We start from the raw sequence: 20,383 nt of genomic DNA on the forward strand, positions 1-20,383 counted from the left end.
TGGAGAATTCCGTTATCACTTTTACTAGAGAATTTTGCTTCTTGTGCTCCAAAACCCCATACCAATACATCAATTATGCTTCATACACTACATTGTGGTCACTTGTTCATATATCTGTTTCTCCTACTAGAGTAGGAGCTTTTCGAGACCAGGGACCATTATCCTTTCTAATATATGCTTTCTGGAATATCTCCTTTGATCCACACAACTTCTCTATTTTTAGGTAGTGTCATTAAATACTTTGAATATAATATATATACTAGATGTGACTAAGTATGTGTTTGTGTGTGTTTTCTGTTCATAGGTGAGAGTATAATAATAGATTTCAAAAATCTCCCCAAACCTCGTACAACTCAATAAGAACAACAACAACAACAACAAAATGGACAGAAGACCTACATAGACATTTCCCAAAAGCAGACACACAAGATCACCAACAAGCATACGACAAGATGCTCTGCATCACTAATTATCAGAGATATGCAAATCAAAATACAAGGAGATATCAATTCACACCAGAATGGCGATCAAAAAGTCTATAATAATAAATGCTGGAGAGGGTGTGAAGAAAAAGAATCCCTTCTACACTACTGGATGGAATGTATGTTGGTATAGCCACTGTGGAGAACAGCATGGAGGTTCCACAAAAAACTAAAAACCGAGTTACAATATAATACAGAAAGAAACATGCCTCAATGTTCATAGCAGCACTATTAAAATAGCCAAAACATGGAAGGAACTTAACTGTCCATCTTTAGATGAATGGATAAAGAAGATGTGATATATGTATATATGTGTGTGTGTATGTATGTACATACATACACACACACATATAATGGAACATTATTCAGCCACAAAAAAGAAAATAACGTCATTTGTAGCAACATTGAAGGATGGAGTCAGAAGTGATCATACTGAGTAAGGTAAGTCAGACAATGAAGGACAAATGTAGCATGATACCATTTATATGTGGAATCGAAAAAAATTAATACAAATGAACTTACTTACAAAATAGAAACAGATTCACATACATAGAAAATAAACTTATGGTTACCAAATGGAAAGAAGAAGTGGAGGAATAAATTAGGAGTTTGGGATTGGCCCATACAAACTATTATGTATGAAACAGGTAAACAACAAGGTCCTACTATATAACATAGGGCACTATGTATTCAATATCTTGTAATTAAATATAGTAGAAACGAAAAAAAACAAAAAACCTATCCCCAAAATACTTAAAGTAAAATACCAATTTAACTGACCCACACAATATCACTATTTAAAGTGAATAAAAATGCAATTATATAGAATTTTTTTTATTAACACAGGACAAAAAATAAGCAAGTAATCATGACCCTATAGTTATTAAGGAAAATTTACTTTGTATTGCAAAACTGTTCACAGTAACAGAGATATCAAAGTTCAGTTCAAAACTTGAGAAATGCATACCATATATCTGAGGGAATCTGAGTAGGTAAGTTTTGTGTCCACTAAAATAATATTTATAGGTGCATTATATAGAACAGCCTCAAGTTAGAAACAATCTATATGATCACTATCAGTATGATGGAAAAAAATTGGTATATAAATAATGAAATGAATTAAATTACTGTTACATATAATGGCATGAGTCAATTAAAAAATAATGTTGAATAAAAGATGCCATTATTTCCTTGCCCTTTAGGTCACTACAGAATATTTGAGTACAATTCCCTGTGCTATACAGTAGGTTCATATTAGTTATCTATTTTATACATAGCAGTGTATATATGTCAATCCTAACCTCACAATTCATCCCCACTTCCCCTCCTGCCCCTTGGAGTCCACACACTTGTTCTCCATGTCTGTGTTCTTATTTCTGCTTTGTGAATAGGTACATCTGTATCACTTTTCTATATTTCACATATATGCATTGAAATAAAGTATTTTTATTTTTCTGACTTATTTCACTCTGTATGACAATGTCTAGGTCCACCCTTGTCTCTGCAAATGACACAATTTCATTCCTTTTTATGGTTGAGCAGTTTTCCACTGTACACATGTGCCACATTTTCTTTATCCATCCCTCTGTTGTTGGACATTTAGCTGCTTCCATTCCCAGGTGCACATATAGTTGATTCACTTTGCTGTACAGCAGACTAACATAACTTTGTAAAGCAACTCTACTCCAATAGATAAATTTTGAGAAAAGATGCTATGGACACAAAATTGTCTAAATGTTTTCATTTACATTTGTGAAAGCTAATTATCTAACTTAGATGGGGTTTTGGGGGGACACTAGATAAGTTTCTTTGTGAATGTTGTTCCACTGTATTGCAGAGTTGAAATTTTCTGACATAGGAGGTAGAAAACAGCCAAAGACAAGTGTCACTTACTTGAAAACTTTACTTAGTTGTGTCCAAAGTATTCCCATAAATGCAGTCAATCTTAAAGCAAGATAGCATTCTTATATACTGTTTTGACTTTTACTATTTTGACAATATTTTTATTAACAAAATATTATTTGAAGTAAAATATTTTTTCTAAAAGTAACTTCTACTCTATGTGTTTGTTTTAAAATCTAAATACAAGCATCTGATAATTAATTCAATATATTTTTGATATGTAGATTCTCCAGATCCATGTTATTTACATAAATGAAATAATAAAATATTTTATATTACCAATGGCAAACATTTATTTTATTGTGTAACATTTTAGGAATTTGTTTATACATTAATTTTATAGTTAATTAAGAATATGAGGTGTAACATGTGAAGATAGGCAATATCCTGTCGTATTTTACATTTCCATAATATTAATGATAAATAACTGCTGTTATGTTAGGGATACAAAATAAGTTATCAGTTTACTTCTCTGAACATATATAATATGACACGAAGTGGTCTCATTGATCTTGCTTTAGTGATAATGTTTCTGAGACAGGTTTAGGAGAGCTTAAAACTATGCATGCTTTATAATAGCAACGCCTAATGAAAATGTATTTCTTATTAGGTATACTCTTTGTTCATAGAGTTGCTGTGCTGCTTGGTGATTCCACTATGGCTATTTACTGAAGATGTTTTCTGAGTACTTTAATAAGTTTTCTTACGACATAAAAATCATAATAAAAATACAGGTAGCCATAAGAGCGTATGGCAAGATATTTTTGGCAGGCAGTTTGAACCATTTCTAAATGCCATTATGTGGTTAAGCAGTAAGACACAACAGGTTATATTACATTGTGAAGTTCCCTAACAGGCATTGAAATTGCCTCTCAACATCACACCCAGGAGTGTCTCTGAGATTTTGCATAACAATTTCCAGGGTTATAAAAAAAAAAAAAGAATAAATGAAGTCATTAAAAAACACTTTTCTTAGGTAAATTTAAAAGCTTTCAATCACCGAGTGTGCAGACATAAAGTCTAATGCCTTTTCCTGGAAATATATTTCATATAGATTTTTTTAAGCTTCCTTAACTGGTATCTCAAATTTTGTTAAGTTTGACATTTAAATTTCATTTCTATCTTGAAAAATAATGGAAGCAATTATCTTCAACTCAGTTTCCAAGGTGACAGTTTATCAATCACAGTGATAAATGCTTGCTTGGGCTTCTTTATAACATATCTGATGCCCTGACTTTTCCCTATTTCCCACCCCTCAGTGTGTCTCCAGAGCTTTGTGGAATCTTCTGTCTTAGAAGAGAGTAAGAATGCTCTCTCTAGGGAGTGATTGTGGAGGTTTAGGAAACAGAGGAGTATTCTCAGAGTAAGAGAACTCAAGGGTATGTAAAATTGAGGACAATAGCCTCATTGTTTAATTATATATAAGAGCACCAGAATCAAATATTTGAATTTACCCTTTGGTTACACAAAGTTACTCATAAGGTTATTGCTTATTTATGAAACGGCAAGAAGTTATGTCCACATTCACAAAGTTTTTTCTAAATCACTTAGAAGTTAGAGCAATTAAAAGCTTTGGCTTTTCGATTTAGACAAATTTTAAGTTCCCTGTTCTAACAGTTGTCCCTTGGTATTCTTGGGGGATTGAGTCCAACAGACCTCACAGACACTAATACCCACAGATGCTCAAGGATGAACCAAAGACATGATTCTGGCAGTGGATTGTTCCCAGTCTGACTGGTTAAATGAAGAGCAACTAAAACTTCAAAAGAGAAGATCAGGAATTTAATGATACCCAGAATCAGTTCAGATCAGTTCCATCGCTCAGTTGTGTCTGACTCTTTATGACCCCATGGACTGCAGCATGCCAGGCCTCCCTGTCCATCAACAACTCCCGGAGTTTACTCAAACTCATGTCCAGTTGGAGATGCCATCCAACCATCTCATCCTCTGTCATCCCCTTCTCATCCACCTTCAATCTTTCCCAGCACCAGGGTCTTTTCCAACGAGACAGTTCTTTGCATCAGGTGGCCAAAATACTGGAGTTTCAGCTTCAGCATCAGTCCTTCCAATGAATATTCAGGAATGATATCCTTTCAGATGGACTGGTTGGATCTCCTTGCGGTCCAAGGGACTCTCAAGAGTCTTCTCCAACACCACAGTTCAAAAGCATCAATTCTTTGGCACTCAGCTTTCTTTTTAGTCCAAATCTCACAACCATACATGACCACTGAAAAAACCACAGCCTTGACAAGACGTACCTTTGTTGGCAAAGTAATGTCTCTGCTTTTTAATATGCTATCTAGGTTGGTCATAACTTTTCTTCCAAGGAGCAAGTATCTTTTAATGTCATGCCTGTAGTCACCACCTGCAGTGATTTTAGAGCCCCCCAAAATAAAGTCTCTGTTTCCACTGTTTCCCCATATATTTCCCATGAAGTGATGGGACCAGATGCCATGATCTTAGTTTTCTGAATGTTGAGCTTTAAGCCATCTTTTTCACAATCCTCTTTCCCTTAAAGAGGCTTTTTAGTTGTTCTTCACTTTTTGCCATAAGGGTGGTGTCATCTGCATATCTGAGGTTATTGATATTTCTCCTGGCAATCTTGATTCCAGCCGGTGCTTCCTCCAGTCCAGCGTTTCTCATGATTGTCTCTGCATATAAGTTAAATAAGCAGGGTGACAATATACAGCCTTGACGTACTCCTTTTCCTATTTGCAACCAGTCTGTTGTTACATGTCACATTCTAACTGTTGCTTCCTGACCTGCACACAGGTTTCTCAAGAGGCAGATCAGGTGGTCTGGTATTCCCATCTCTTTCAGAATTTTCCACAGTTTATTGTGATCCACACAGTCAGTGGCTTTGGCATAGTCAATAAAGCAGAAATAGATATTTTCCTGGAACTCTCTTGCTTTTTTGATGATAATCAGATGTTGACAGTTTGATCTCTGGTTCGTCTGCCTTTCCTAAAACCAGCTTGAACATCTGGAATTTCATGGTTCACATATTGCTGAAGCCTGCAAAAGGAGGTAGGACAAAATATAAAGGATAAAGAGAGACACAAAAGAGTTAGGGATGGAGACCTATCCCGGGAGGGAGTCGTAAAAGAGAAGTTTCCAAACACCAGGAAAACCTCTCACTGGCGGGTCTGTGGGGAGTTTTGGAATCTCAGAAGGCAACATAACTGGGAGGAAAAATAAATAAATAAATAAACAAATAAACCCCACAGATTACATGCCTAACAGCAATTCCCAGCGGAGAAGTAGCCCAGATGCTCCCTTCCACCACCACCAAGTGGGGGCTGAACAGGGAGGCGCAGGCTCCATTGCTTAGGGTAAATACTGGGCCTGAATGCCCTGAGGGCAATCTGAGGGAGCTAAAGTGATATAGCAATCCAGTCTGTGGGATATCCAGAGGAGAGGAAAAAAAAAGAGGGAGAGAACTTTCCTGTGAAAAGACCTGACCTAAGGCACTGCTGGGCCTGCTCACAGAGCAAAGGACTGAGCAAATACCAGAGGAGAGCTAGCCAGTAGTGGGCTGGCCCATCCCCTGCTGGAAGCAGAGAGGCAGGTGGGCAACAGCCAGAGCTGGAAAGGGGCAATCTTGGCCTCAGAGACGGCATCCTCTACCAAACTGCAAGCAGGTTCCCAGTTGCTAACCAAGTCTTCCTGGGATCCTGGATGGTTGACAACAACCAGGAGGGTCACAGCCAGAGATCAGCTCTCTGAAGAAAGAGACACACAGCACACCTGAGATGGCGCTCCCCCTGCGCACCCAGGAAACCGAGTGGCTGGGACAGATGCACCGCTCCTGGGGAGTGTGCGCTCACCAAACACTTGTCGCCTGAGCTGCTTGGACCTGGGAAGGGCTCAAAGCGTGGGCCCAACTGAGTCTGTGCCTTTTTGGAGTACCCGAGAACCTGAGCCTGAGCAGCTTAGACCTGGGAAGTGCATGCAACCCAGGGCCTACTTTAGACAGTTCCCCTGCAGAGCAACCTGGAGCCTGAGCAGTGTAGACACGCCATGAGAGGGGGCAAACCCAGTGTGGCTGAGACACTGCGAGCACTCCCCACACACGCCCGTGATATTTGCAGTGTTCCTCCCTCCCCACAGCACTACTGAACAAGTGAGCCTAAATAAGTGACCACCTTTGCACCCTTGTGTCAGGGTGGAAATTAGACACTGAAGAGACTTGCAAACAGTAGAAGCCAAAATAAACAGAGTGAACCACTTTGGAGGTGACAGGTACAACAGATTAAAACCCTGTAGTTAGCACTGACTACATTGGAAGGGGCCTATAGATCTTGAGAAGTATAAGCTGGAACAGGGAACTATCTGAAACTGAACTGACCCCACACTGCCCACAACAGCTGCAGAGAAGTTCTTAGATATATTTTTACTATAATAATTTTTTAAATTTTCTTTATTTTTAAGTCCTCTATTACTCTGTTAATTTTCATTTATATAACCTACTATTCCTTGCAAAAAAAAAGACTATTTTTAAAGCAAACTTCATATATATTTTTAAAATTTTTGTGATTTTGTTTTGTTTTTTCATATTGTATTTTTGAGAATCTAACCTCTACTCTAGATTTTTAATCTTTGCTTTTTGGTATTTGTTATAAATTTTCTACCTTTAAGAATCCAATCTTCAGTACCCATGTTTACTTAGGAGTATGATTAATGGCTTAATTGCCCTCTCCCCCTTTTGATTCTCATTTTTCTCCCCTAGGTCACCTCTATCTCAGCCCTCCCTCTTCTCTTCTCTACCCAACTGTGAATCTCTTTGGGTATTCCAGGCTGTGGAGAACACTTAGGGAACTCATTACTGGCTAGATCTGTCTCTCTCCTTTTGAAGCCCCCTCTTCTCCTCCTGGTCACCTCTATTTCCCTCCTCCCTCTTCTCTTCTCCATGTAATCAGCGAACCTTTCTGACTGTCCCTCATTGCGGAGAATCTTTTCTCCATGAACCTAGATGTTTTATCATCAGTGCTGTATGGATGGAGAAGTCTTGAGGCTACTATAAGAATAAGACTGAACCAGAGTCAGGAGGCTTAAGTCCAAAACCTGAGAGAACTTCTGACTCCAGGGAACATTAATAGATAAGAGTGCATCCAAAAGCCTCTGTACCTACACTGAAACCAAGATCCACCCAAGAGCCAACAAGTTCCAAAGCAAGACAAACCATGCAAATTCTCCAGCAACGCAGGAACATAGCCCTAAGCTCTAATATAAGGGCTGTTCAAAGTCATGCCAAACCCACAGACATCTCAAAACCCACAACTGGACACTTCATGGCACTCCAGAGAGAAGAAATCCAGCTCCACCCACCAGAACACCGATGCAAGCTTCCCTAACCAGGAAACATTAACAAGCCACTTGTCCAATCATACCCACAGGGAGGAACCTCCACAATAAAGAGGAACCACAAACTGCCAGAATATAGAAAGGCCACCCCAAGCACAGCAATCTAAACAAGATGAAAAGGCAGAGAAATACTCATCAGGTAAAAGAACATGATAAATGCCCACCAAACCAAAGAAAAGAGGAGGAGATAGGGAGTCTACCTGAAAAAGAATTCCAAATAATGATAGTAAAAATTATCGAAAATCTTGAAAACAAAATGGAGTTACAGATAAATAGCCTGGAGACAAGGATTGAGAAGATGCAAGAAATGTTTAACAAGGACCTAGAAGAAATAAAAAAGAGTCAATAAATAAAGAATAATGCAATAACTGAGATCAGAAACACTCTGGAGGGAACCAACAGTGGAATAACAGAGGCAGAAGATAGGATAAGAGAGGTAGAATACAGAATGGTGGAAATAAATGAAACAGAGAGGAAAAAAGAAAAAAGAATCAAAAGAATCGAGGACAACCTCAGAGACCTCTGGGACAATGTCAAACGCCCCAACATACAAATCACTGGAGTCCCAGAAGAAGACAAAAAGAAAGACCATGAGAAAATATTTGAGGAAATAAGAGTTGAAAACTTCCCTAAAATGGGGAAGGAAATAGTAACCCAAGTCCAAGAAACCCAAAGAGTCCCAAGTAGGATAAATCCAAGGCAAAACACCTCAAGGCAAATATTTATCAAATTTACAAAAATCAAACACAAAGAACAAATGTTAAAAGCAGCAAGGGAGAAACAACAAATAATACACAAAGGATTCCCATAAGGATAACAGCCTATCTTTCAATAGAAATTCTTCAGGCCAGAAGGGAATGGCAGGACATACTTAAAGTGATGATAGAGAAAAACCTACAACCCAGATTACTGTACCCAGAGCAAGGATCTCATTCAAATATGAAGGAGAAATCAAAAGCTTTACAGACAAGCAAAAGCTGAGATAATTCAGCATCACCAAACCAACTCTCCAACAAATGCTAAAGGATCTTCTCTAGACAGGAAACACAGAAAAGGTTTATAAACTCGAACCCAAAGGAGCAAAGTAAATGGCAACGGGATCATACTTATCAATAATTACCTTTAATGTCCTTAAATGTAAATGAGTTGAATGTCCCAAGACTGGTTGAATGGATACAAACACAAGACCCCTATATATGCTGTCTACAAGAGACGCACCTGAAAACAAGGGACATGTACAGACTGAAAGTGAAGGGCTGGAAAAAGATATTTCCTGCAAATGGAGACCAAAAGAAAGCATGAGTAGCAATACTCATATCAAATAAAATAGACTTTGAAATAAAGGCTGTGAAAAGAGACAAAGAAGGACAATGCATAATGCTCAAAGGATCAATCCAAGAAAAAGCTATAACAATTATAAATATATATACACCGAACATAGGAGTACCACAATAAGTAAGGCAAATGCTAACAAGTATGAAAGGGGAAATTAACAATAACACAATAATAATGGGAGACTTTAATACCCTAATCACACCTATGGGTAGATCAACTAAACAGAAAATTATCAAGGAAACACAAAGTTTAAATGATACAATGGATCAGTTAGACCTAATGGATATTTATAAGACATTTCACCCCAAAACAATGAATTTCACCTTTTTCTCAAGTGCACACAGAACCTTCTCCAGGAGAGACCACATCCTGGGCCATAAATCTAGCCTTGGTAAATTAAAAAAAAATTGAAATCTTTCCAAACATCTTGTCTGATCACAATGCAGTAAGATTAGACATAAACTACAGGGGAAAAAATCTATTAAAAATTTCAACATATGGAGGCTAAACAGCATGATTCTGAATAACCAACAAATCACAGAAGAAATTAAAAAATGCATAGAAATGAATGAAAATAAAAACACAACAACCCAAAACCTATGGGCCACTGTAAAACAGTGCTAAGTAGAAGGGTCAAAGCAATACAGGCTTACCTGAAGAGACAGAAAAAAGTCAAATAAATGACCAAACCCTACAACTAAAGCAGCTAGAAAAGGAACAAATGAAGAACACCAGGGTTAGCAGAAGGAAAGAAATCATAAAAATTAGGGCAGAAATAAGTGAAAGTGAAACAAAAGGGACCTTAGCAAAAATCAACAAAGCTAAAATCTGGCTCATTGAGAAGATAAATAAAATGGACAAACCATTAGCCAGATTCATCAAGAAGCAAAGGGAGAAGAATCAAATCAATAAAGTTAGATATGAAAATGGATAATTCACAACAGACAACACAGAAATACAAAGGATCATAAGAGACTACCATCAGCAACTATATGCCAATAAAATGGACAACTTGGAAGAAATGGACAAATCCCTAGAAAAGTAGAACCTTCTAAAACTGAACCAGGAAGAAATAGAAAATTTTAACAGACCCGTCACAAGCACAGAAGTCGAAACTGTAATCAGAAATATTCCAGGAAACAAAAGCCCAGAACCAGACGGCTTCACAGCTGAATTCTACCAAAAATATAGAGAAGAGTTAACACCTACTCTACTCAAACTCTTCCACAAAATTGCAGAGGAAGGTAAATTTCCAAACACATTCTATGAGGCCACCATCACCCTAATACCAAAACCTGACAAAGATGCCACAAAAAAAGAAAACTACAGGCCAATATCACTGATGAACATAGATGCAAAAATCCTTAACAAAATTCTAGCAAACAGAATCCAACAACATATAAAAAAGACCATATATCATGACCAAGCGGGCTTTATCTCAGGAATGCAAGGATTCTTTAATATCCACAAATCAATAAATGTAATACACCACATTAACAAATTGAAAGATAAAAACCATATGATTATCTCAATAGATGCAGAGAAAGCCTCTGACAAAATTCAACATCCATTTATGATAAAAACCCTCCAGAAAGCAGGAATAGAAGGAACATACCTCAACATAACAAAAGCTATATATGGCAAACGCACAGCAAACATTACCCTCAATGGAGAAAAATTGAAACCATTTCCCCTAAAGTCAGGAACAAGACAAGGGTGCCCATTCTCACCACTACTATTCAACATAGTTTTGGAAGTTTTATCCACAGCAGTCAGAGAAGAAAAAGAAATAAAAGGAATCCAGACTGGAAAAGAAGAAGTAATACTCTCACTGTTTGCAAATGACATGATCCTCTACACAGAAAACCCTACAGACTCCACCAGAAAATTACTAGAGGTAATCAATAAATCTAGTAAAGTTGCAGGATATAAAATTAACACACAGAAATCCCTTGAATTCCTATACACTAACAATGACAAAACAGAGAGAGTAATTCAGGAAACAATTCCATTCACCATCACAAAGAAAAGAATAAAATACTTAGGAATAAATCTACCTAAAGAAACAAAAGATCTATATACAGGAAACTATAAAACACTGATGAAAGAAATCAAAATGACACAAATAGATGGAGAAATATAGGATGTTCATGCATCAGAAGAATCAATATAGTGAAAATGAGTATACTACCCAAAGCAATCTATAGATTCAATGCAATCCCTATCAAGCTACCAACGGTATTTTTCACAGAACTAGAACGAATAATTTCACAATTTGTATGGAAATACAAAAAATCTCAAATAGCCAAAACAATCTTAAGAAAGAAGAATGGAACTGGAGGAATCAACCTGCCTGACTTCAGGCTATACTACAAAGCTACAGTCATCAAGACAGTATGCTACTGGCACAAAGACAGAAATATAGGTCAATGGAACAAAACAGAAAGCCCAGAGATAAATCCACACACCTATGGACACCTTATCTTTTGACAAAAGAGGCAAGAATATACAATGGAGAAAAGATAATCTCTTCAACAAGTGGTGCTGGGAAAACTGGTCAACCACTTGTAAAAGAATGAAACTGGAACACTTTCTAACACCATACACAAAAATAAACTCAAAACGGATTAAAGATCTAAATGTAAGACCAGAAACTATAAAACGCCTTGAGGAACACATAGGTAAAACACTCTCTGACATAAATCACAGCAGGATCCTCTTTGACCCACCTTCCAGAGTAAAGGAAATAAAAGCAAAAATAAACAAATGGGACCTAATTAAACTTAAAAGCTTCTGCACAACAAAGGAAACTATAAGTAAGGTGAAAAGACAGCCTTCAGAACGGGAGAAAATAATAGCAAATGAAGCAACGGACAAAGAATTAATCTCAAAAATATACAAGCAACTCCAATAGCTCAATTCCAGAAAAATAAGTGACCCAGTCAAAAAATGGGCCAAAGAACTAAACAGACATTTCTCCAAAGAAGACATACAGATGGCGAACAAACACATGAAAAGATGTTCAACATTACTCATTATCAGAGAAATGCAAATCAAAACCACCATGAGGTACCATTACATGCCAGTCAGGATGGCTGCTATCCAAAAGTGTACAAATAATAAATGCTGGAGAGGGAGTGGAGAAAAGGGAACCCTCTTACACTGTTGGTGGGAATGCAAACTAGTGCAGCTGCTATGGAGAACAGTGTGGAGATTTTTTAAAACCTGGATATAGAAATGCCCTATGATCCAGCAATCCCACTGTTGGGCATACACACCGAGGAAACCAGAATTGAAAGAGACACATGTACCACAATGTTCATTGCAGCGCTGTTTACAATAGCTAGGACATGGAAGCAACCTCAATGTCCCATCGGCAGACGAATGGATAAGAAAGCTGTGATACATACATGCAATGGAATATTACTCAGCCATTAGAAATAATACATTTGAATCAGTTCTAATGAGTTGGATGAAACTGCTCCTATTATACAGAATGAAGTAAATTGAAAGAAAACCACCAATACAGTATACTAATACATATATGTGGAATTTAGAAAGATTTTAACAATAACCCTATATGCGAAACAGTAAAAGAGACACAGATATATAGAACAAACAGTCTTTTGGACTCTGTGGCATAGACTCTGTGGGAGAAGGCGAGGGTGGGTCATTTGAGAGAATAGCATTGAAACATGTATTTTATCATATGTGAAACAGATCGCCAGTCCATGTTTGATGCATGAGACAGGGTGCTCAGGGCTGGTGCACTGGTATGACCCTGAGGGATGAGATGGGGAGGGGTGTGGGAGGGGGGTTCAGGATGGGGAACATATGTACACCCATGGCTGATTCATGTCAATGTATGGCAAAAACCACTACAATACTGTAAAGTAATTAGCCTCCAATTAAAATAAAAAGAAAAAAATAACTGTTGCTTCCTGAACTGCATACAGGTTTCTCAGGAGGCAGGTCAGGTGGTCTGGTATTCCCATCTCTTGAAGAATTTTCCACAGTTTATTGCAGTCCACACAGTCAAAGGCTTTGACATAGTCAATAAAGAAGTAGACATTTTTCTGGAACTCTCTTGCTTTTCCTATGAGCCAATGGATGTTGGCAATTTGATCTCTGGTTCCTCTGCATTTTCTAAATCCAGCTTGAACATCTGGAAGTTCACTGTTCATGTACTGTTGAAGCTTGGCTTGGAGAATTTGAGCATTACTTTTCTAGCATGTGAGATGAGTGCAACTGTGCGGTAGTTAGCATTGTTTGGCATTTCCTTTCTTTGGGATTGGAATGAAACTGACCTTTTCCAGTCTTGTGACCACTGCTTAGTTTTCCAAATTTGCTGGCATATTGAGTGCAGTACTTTCCCAGCATCACCTTTTAGGATTTGAAAGAGCTCAACCGAAATACCATCACCTCCACTAGCTTTGTTCATAGTGATGCTTCCTACGGCCCATTTGACTTCACAACCCAGCATAACACTTGCTAAACATTTTTCTATCTGGAACCTACAGAAAAAAAAGGAAACAACAGTTGAAATATTTTATTCACTCAAAAGAAAATAATGTGTGTTTTCCTTGTTTTACTTTCTGAACAGGAAGAGAAAATGTAAAATCAGAAATCAAGAAGTTACTAGGATAAAGGCTGCCTATAAATAGGACCTGTAATCCAGAATATATTTTTCTCTCAGAAGTTTTGGTAGTATTTAAAAAGATAGCATATCTTTGTCCTCCTATACCCATATTATGTGGGAATTCAGAAGGTAGGTGTAGGGAATACTGTCCACTTCTCTACGTAGCTCTTGATGTGACACTTTAGTCCCTTAATCTTATTTAGTAAAGGAGTATCAATATTGTCACCCTACTTATTTAACTTATATGCAGAGTACATCATGAAAAACGCTGGGCTGGAGGAAGCACAAGCTGGAATCAAGATTGCTGGGAGAAATATCAATAACCTCAGATATGCAGATGACACCACCCTTATGGCAGAGAGTGAAGAGGAACTAAAAAGCCTCTTGATGAAAGTGAAAGAGGAGAGTGAACTAGTTGGCTTAAAGCTCAACATTCAGAAAACTAAGACCATGGCATCCAGTCCCATCACTTCATGGAAAATAGATGGGGAAACAGTGGAAACAGTGGCTGACTTTATTTTTATGGGCTCCAAAATCACTACAGGTTGTGACGGCAGCCATGAAATTACTCCTTGGAAGGAAAGTTATGACCAACCTAGACAGCATGTTATGGGGTGGAGACATTACTTTGTCAACAAAGGTCCATCTAGTCAAGGCTATGGTTTTTCCAGTGGTCATGAGTGGATGTGAGAGTTGGACTATAAACAAAGCTGAGTGCCAAAGAACTGATGCTTTTGAACTGTGGTGTTGGAGAAGACTCTTGAGAGGCCAATGGACTGCAAGGAGATCCAACCAGTCTATCCTAAAGGAGGTCAGCCCTGGGTGTTCATTGGAAGGACTGATGTTGAAGCTGAAACTGCAATACTTTGGCCACCTGATGCAAAGAGCTGACTCATTGGAAAAGACCCTGATGCTAGGAAAGAATGAGGGTAGGAGGAGAAGGGGACAACAGAGGATGAGATGGTTGCATGGCATTACCGACTCGATGGACATGGGTTTGGGTGGACTCCGGGCGGTGGTGATGGACAGGGAGGCCTGGTGTGCTGCGGTTCATGGGGTCGCAAAGAGTCGGAGACTACTGAGCTACTGAACTGACTGATCAAGTTCCATTTCCCTGCTGTGACAAAGTCCTGATTCAGTGTCAGCACTGCCTTTGCTCAAAAGATATCACCATGTACCATTTGCTTACTGCTCACTGTTCACAGCTCAGTTTTAGTCATATGGTGGGTGTAGGGAGCCTCAGAGTAGTCTTTTAATTTTTATAAGCCTAGGTATAAAAAAATGAATAGAGTTATTGCTCTGAATCTGTGCATTCCACATCAACACACCTGATTAAAAAAAAAAAAAAAAAAAAAAAAAAAGAATTTGCCCAGTACCACAGAGGCACAGTATCTATTTACTTAATATTCATACTGTATTCACAACTACTTACATAGCATTTACATTGTATTAAGTATAACAGAGATGATTTAAAATTTTAATATATGGGTGGATTTGTGTGATTAAATGCAAATACTACACCATTTTACATGAGAGACTTTAGCATCCTCAGATTTTGAGATCTGAAATCCCATGGACAAATAAGCCTAGTGGAATACAGTCCATGTGGTCTTAGAGAGTTGGACATGACTTAGTGATTAAACAACAAAAACAAAATCCCAGAAGCAATTCCTTGTGGATACCTAGGAATGAATGTAAATATTTTCAAGATATAGTTGCTTTCAGTGGGAAGACATTTTAGAAAACCTTATCTGCCATACAGACTTCCCTGTGGCTCAATTGGTAAAGAATCCTCATGCAATGCTGCAGACCTAGGTTCCATCCCTGGTTTATGAAGATTCCCCTGGAGGAGGGCACGGAAACCCATTTCAGTATTCTTGACTGGAGAATCCTCTTGGACAGAGGAACCTGGCAGGCTACAGCCCATGGGGTTGCAAAGAGCCAGACATGACTGAGTGACTAAGAACACACAATCTGCTATACAATTGGGACAGAACATATTTTTACGTTTTAAACTCTAAATATTTTACAGAGTTTAAAACTAAAGCTAATTATAATTTAGATAATATATAAAGCTTAAGCTAATTAAAATTTATTAAACTGAAAGAAAAGGAACCTAACATGATTATTCAGCATGACTGACGTGAGGAAACATCAACTATTTTGGATATCACAAACTAAGGTACTTGGGAGAATAAACATGTTTATAAGGACCAGGAAACACAAAAAGGACACTAATATGTAAAAGTTATTATTCTTGACACCATGACCATAGTACCAGAAGTAAAACAGACAGAAGGACCTGACCTTTTGCTTGACATTAATTTTGAGCATATAAAACTAAAAGGGGCTTCTATAACTTAAAAAGTTGCAGTATGTATTAATATTCTTATTTGACCCACATCTGAAAGACACCATTTTGAGTATACTAAAAATGACTTACTAGATTTTTAAAGACATGAAGTCATGTTCTCATTTTATGTATTGCCTTTTCAGTTAGTTTGTTGACACCAAAAAATCTGTTATGAATTCGCTGTACTGCCATGCACTGTCTAAGAGTTTTGAGTTTACTTTTAAGATTTGAAGTCCTAAACTCTTAGAAGAAAACAGACAACGTCACCGAAACTCATCTAATTGCTTAAACCATGCATTGCAAACTATGACCCTTTAAAAAAAGAGTTTGAGGACTTCGGGCTTAAACTAATTTTCAGCTTTCTCTCTCATTCATCTTAAATGTTTAGTTAACTGCCAAGTTCCATTAAAACTTTCAGCTATATAACACACATCCATCAAATTTGTTTTCCCTCTATCCCCATTCCCACCATTCTATAATCCCTCCTCTTGATTGCTTTAAACGTCCCTAAATGTTTTTTAGCTTCTATCCATTCTCTCCTATTCTTGATTCCAGCTGCCACACTGATATTTCAAATGTAAACACAATTATTATGGCGTGAAATCCTTCATTGTTTTTTAATTGCTAAGTTATTTTAGTTTGCATTGTTAAGTTATATGGCTCTTGGTATGGTGCTTAAGATTCTTCACAATCAACCCTTCAACAGTCTCTTTAGCTACCCACTTCACCAATATCCATCCAACCTCTGTCATTTTTCACCCTTACAGAACTATTTGGTAGAGCAATGTTCTGTGATACATAATTTTCTTGGCTTTGCACAGGATGCTTTTTTTGTTGCCTATTACACAGATGTATGAAAACAGCTAAGACATAAATTACGATAGAGACAAGGTTGAAAACAAAAATAAAGAAAGCCCATATTTACCTAGAAGACTTGACTAGAAAAATTATAGCAAAATAACTAAATTATATCAATCCCAAGACAAAGAGAATAGGAGAAAAAAATGGCACCAGACAAAATATCAACACAGTAATATAAAGCCTTGTTACTAGCTATTTTAGGAGTTAGTGAAACCCTATCTCAAGCAAATTCACCTAAAGAGAATTGAGAAAAGGGGAGTTATTGACCATTTGCATCTTGCTTATAACAATAAACAATCAATGTTTTAATATGTTTCTTTGAATTTAGGCTTTCTCACATACTTAACAAAGAAAAACTGGAGAATAGAAGAAAATATAGCTTTGGTTTCTCTTCATTATCTCAATTCTATCCTTTTATCAAGGCTTCTCTAGTGGCCAGCACAGAGTCGATTCTTATTAATTATTCCTGAAATTAACTGCTTTTTGAAGGAAAGGCCATGTCTATGACTCTGATCTCTCTAGAATTTAGATGCTTCCACAGAGCAAAAACTGGGTTTATACTGGCTCCCATAAAGAGGGTACTCCCCAAAATATCCACAAGGAGACTGGTTCCAATATTTCTTGACACTTTTCATTGCTCTGTCTCAGCTACATGTAAATCTTTCTTAAATCATTTTCCCTTTCAGAATAATTCCACCCACTGATGGCAATTAGATTAGAAAAACACAAAGGTTTATTACTTTCAATGGACCTTTTATTTCTTGTAAAAATAGATAAAAGTTGCCTTAATGTCATCACTTTGCAGTTTGTTTTCAGAGTAAATGAGTATGGCAGGGACAAAAGGCTTTAGATAATATTCCATGTCATTTTCATCTTTTACAGAGCTACAGTTAGAGGGATGGCTTTGCAGTTAATGTATTACTAAGTACTTTTATGATAAGTTCTAAATGTGTTTATGCTGATTTGTACTGTAGTTTACAGTTGTATTACATAGGCAACCCTGCATTTTCTGGAAACTATGTCAATGGCAATGGGCTATAAAAACTCTAATGGAAGGATCAAGATATTAACTTTAAGGGACATTTGTTGCTAATATGCAAAACTGTGTGGTAGGAGAATAAGTGTTTTCATTTTATTAATTGTTTGTTATGCCATTTCATTGTAGTGGTTGCACACAGTTAAAAAAAAATTGTTTCTATTGTGAGTTTATGTGGCAGTTTAGAAATAAAACCCACACTTTCCAAATTTGTATGTGTAGGTGGAATGATAAATGTAGTTAAATAATATGTCAATGTCTTTGTTTTGAACAAAGTCTCAAAAGAGAAAAAACAAGATCTTAATATTTAGATGTTTTAAAGACTAATAAGATAACTTGAGAGATTAGATTTAGATTTTAAATAGATAATTTATCTCTCTAAATTGAGAGACAGGAGTACTGGAACTCTAGAAGGAGCAGTTATTTCAAGTGTACAAGAAGTCAGGCTATAAAATATAAAGGCCAAGATTAAAAAAATGTATGAGAATATTGAGAATTAGCAAAAATATTAAGAACAAAAACAGTGTTAAGTCATCTAAGCCGAATAGAACATTAATATTTTTTGTTCTAAAGATAAAAAAGACAGGAAAAAAAAGACAATTATGTAGTTATGTTCAGAAACTATTTAATTTTAATGATATTTAACTTTTTTACTATAAATTTATTTTAATTATCTAAATGTCAAAACAAAGTTTCAACTTTGGTAAACAGTGAATATAATTAATTATATATTTAAAATACACAATCTTTTTAACTAAGAACAATAAGCAAATGTGGTTTTTAAAAGTAATTAGTAGGGAGTTCCCTGGCAGTCTAGTGGTTAGGGTTTGACACTCAGTGCTGTGGCCCTGGGTTCAATCCCTGGTCAGGAAACTAAGAAACTAAGATCCTGCAAGCTGTGTGGTACAACAAACAAACAAAACAGTAATGAGTGAAGGTATATTTCCTATCCTGAACAATTTATTATATTTAATGGGAAGACTGTGTAGAGATGAAAATGATGAAATGAATACATTTTATGCTTCATTCAGTTTAGAGCATTCACACTCTTTGACATACAATATTGAAAACACAGTATAAGAAACTATAGGACCTTAAGTATATTCTGGCGATATAAATTTTGCATGATTTTATCAGTGAATCACTAAGATGGAGATAATAAGTCCTAAAACTTTATTCTCTTCGTCCAAGCTAGTGAAGTGGTACTCCCCATTCTCCTTAGGAGTTCAGTCAGTTCAGTTCAGTTCAGTCGCTCAGCCGTGTCCGATTCTTTGCAACCCCATGAATCATAGCATGCCAGGCCTCCCTGTCCATCACCAACTCCTGGAGTACACACAAACCCATGTCCATCGAGTCAGTAATGCTATCCAACCATCTCATCCTCTGTCGTCCCCTTCTCCTCCTGCCCCAATCCCTACCAGCATCAGGGTCTTTTCAAATGAGCCACTCTTTGCATGGGGTGGCCAAAGTATTAGAGTTTCAGCTTCATCATCAGTCCTTCCAATGAACACCCAGGACTGATCTCCTTTAGGATGGACTGGTTGGATCTCCTTGCAGTCCAAGGAACTCTCAAGAGTCTTCTCCAACACCTCAGCTGAAAAGCATCAATTCTTCGACGATCAGCTTTCTTCACAGTCCAACTCTCACATCCACACATGACCACTGGAAAAACCATAGCCTTGACTAGACGGACCTTTGTGGCAAAGCAACGTATCTGCTTTTTAATATGCTATCCAGGTTGGTCATAATTTTCCTTCCAAGGAGTAAGCGTCTTTTAATTTCATGGCTGCAATCACCATCTACAGTGATTTTGGAGCCCCCAAAAATAAAGTCTGATGCTGTTTCCACTGTTTCCCCATCTATTTTCCATGAAGTGATGGGACTGGATGCCATGATCTTAGTTTTCTGAATGTTGAGCTTTAAGCCAACTTGTTCACTCTCCTCTTTCACTTTCATCAAGAGGCTTTTTAGTTCCTCTTCACTCTCTGCCATAAGGGTGGTGTCATCTGCATATCTGAGGTTATTGATATTTCTCCTGGCAATCCTGATTCCAGCTTGTGCTTCCTCCAGCCCAGCAAATCTCATGATGTACTCTGCATGTAAGTCAAATAAACAGGGTGACAATATACAGCCTCTATGTACTCCTTTTCCTATTTGGAAACTGTCTGTTCCATATCCAGTCCTAACTGTTGCTTCTTGACCTGCATATAGGTTTCTCAAGAGGCAGGTCAGGTGGTCTGGTATTTCCATCTCTTTGAGAATTTACCACAGTTTTATGTGATCCACACAGTCAAAAGTTTTGGCATAGTCAATAAAGCAGAAATAGATGTTTTTCTGGAACTCTCTTGCTTTTTCGATGATCCATCAGATGTTGGCAATTTGATCTCTGGTTCCTCCACCTTTTCTAAAAC

This window comes from Dama dama, chromosome 28 (genome assembly GCF_033118175.1).
Source record: "Dama dama isolate Ldn47 chromosome 28, ASM3311817v1, whole genome shotgun sequence".
Taxonomy (NCBI): domain Eukaryota; kingdom Metazoa; phylum Chordata; class Mammalia; order Artiodactyla; family Cervidae; genus Dama; species Dama dama.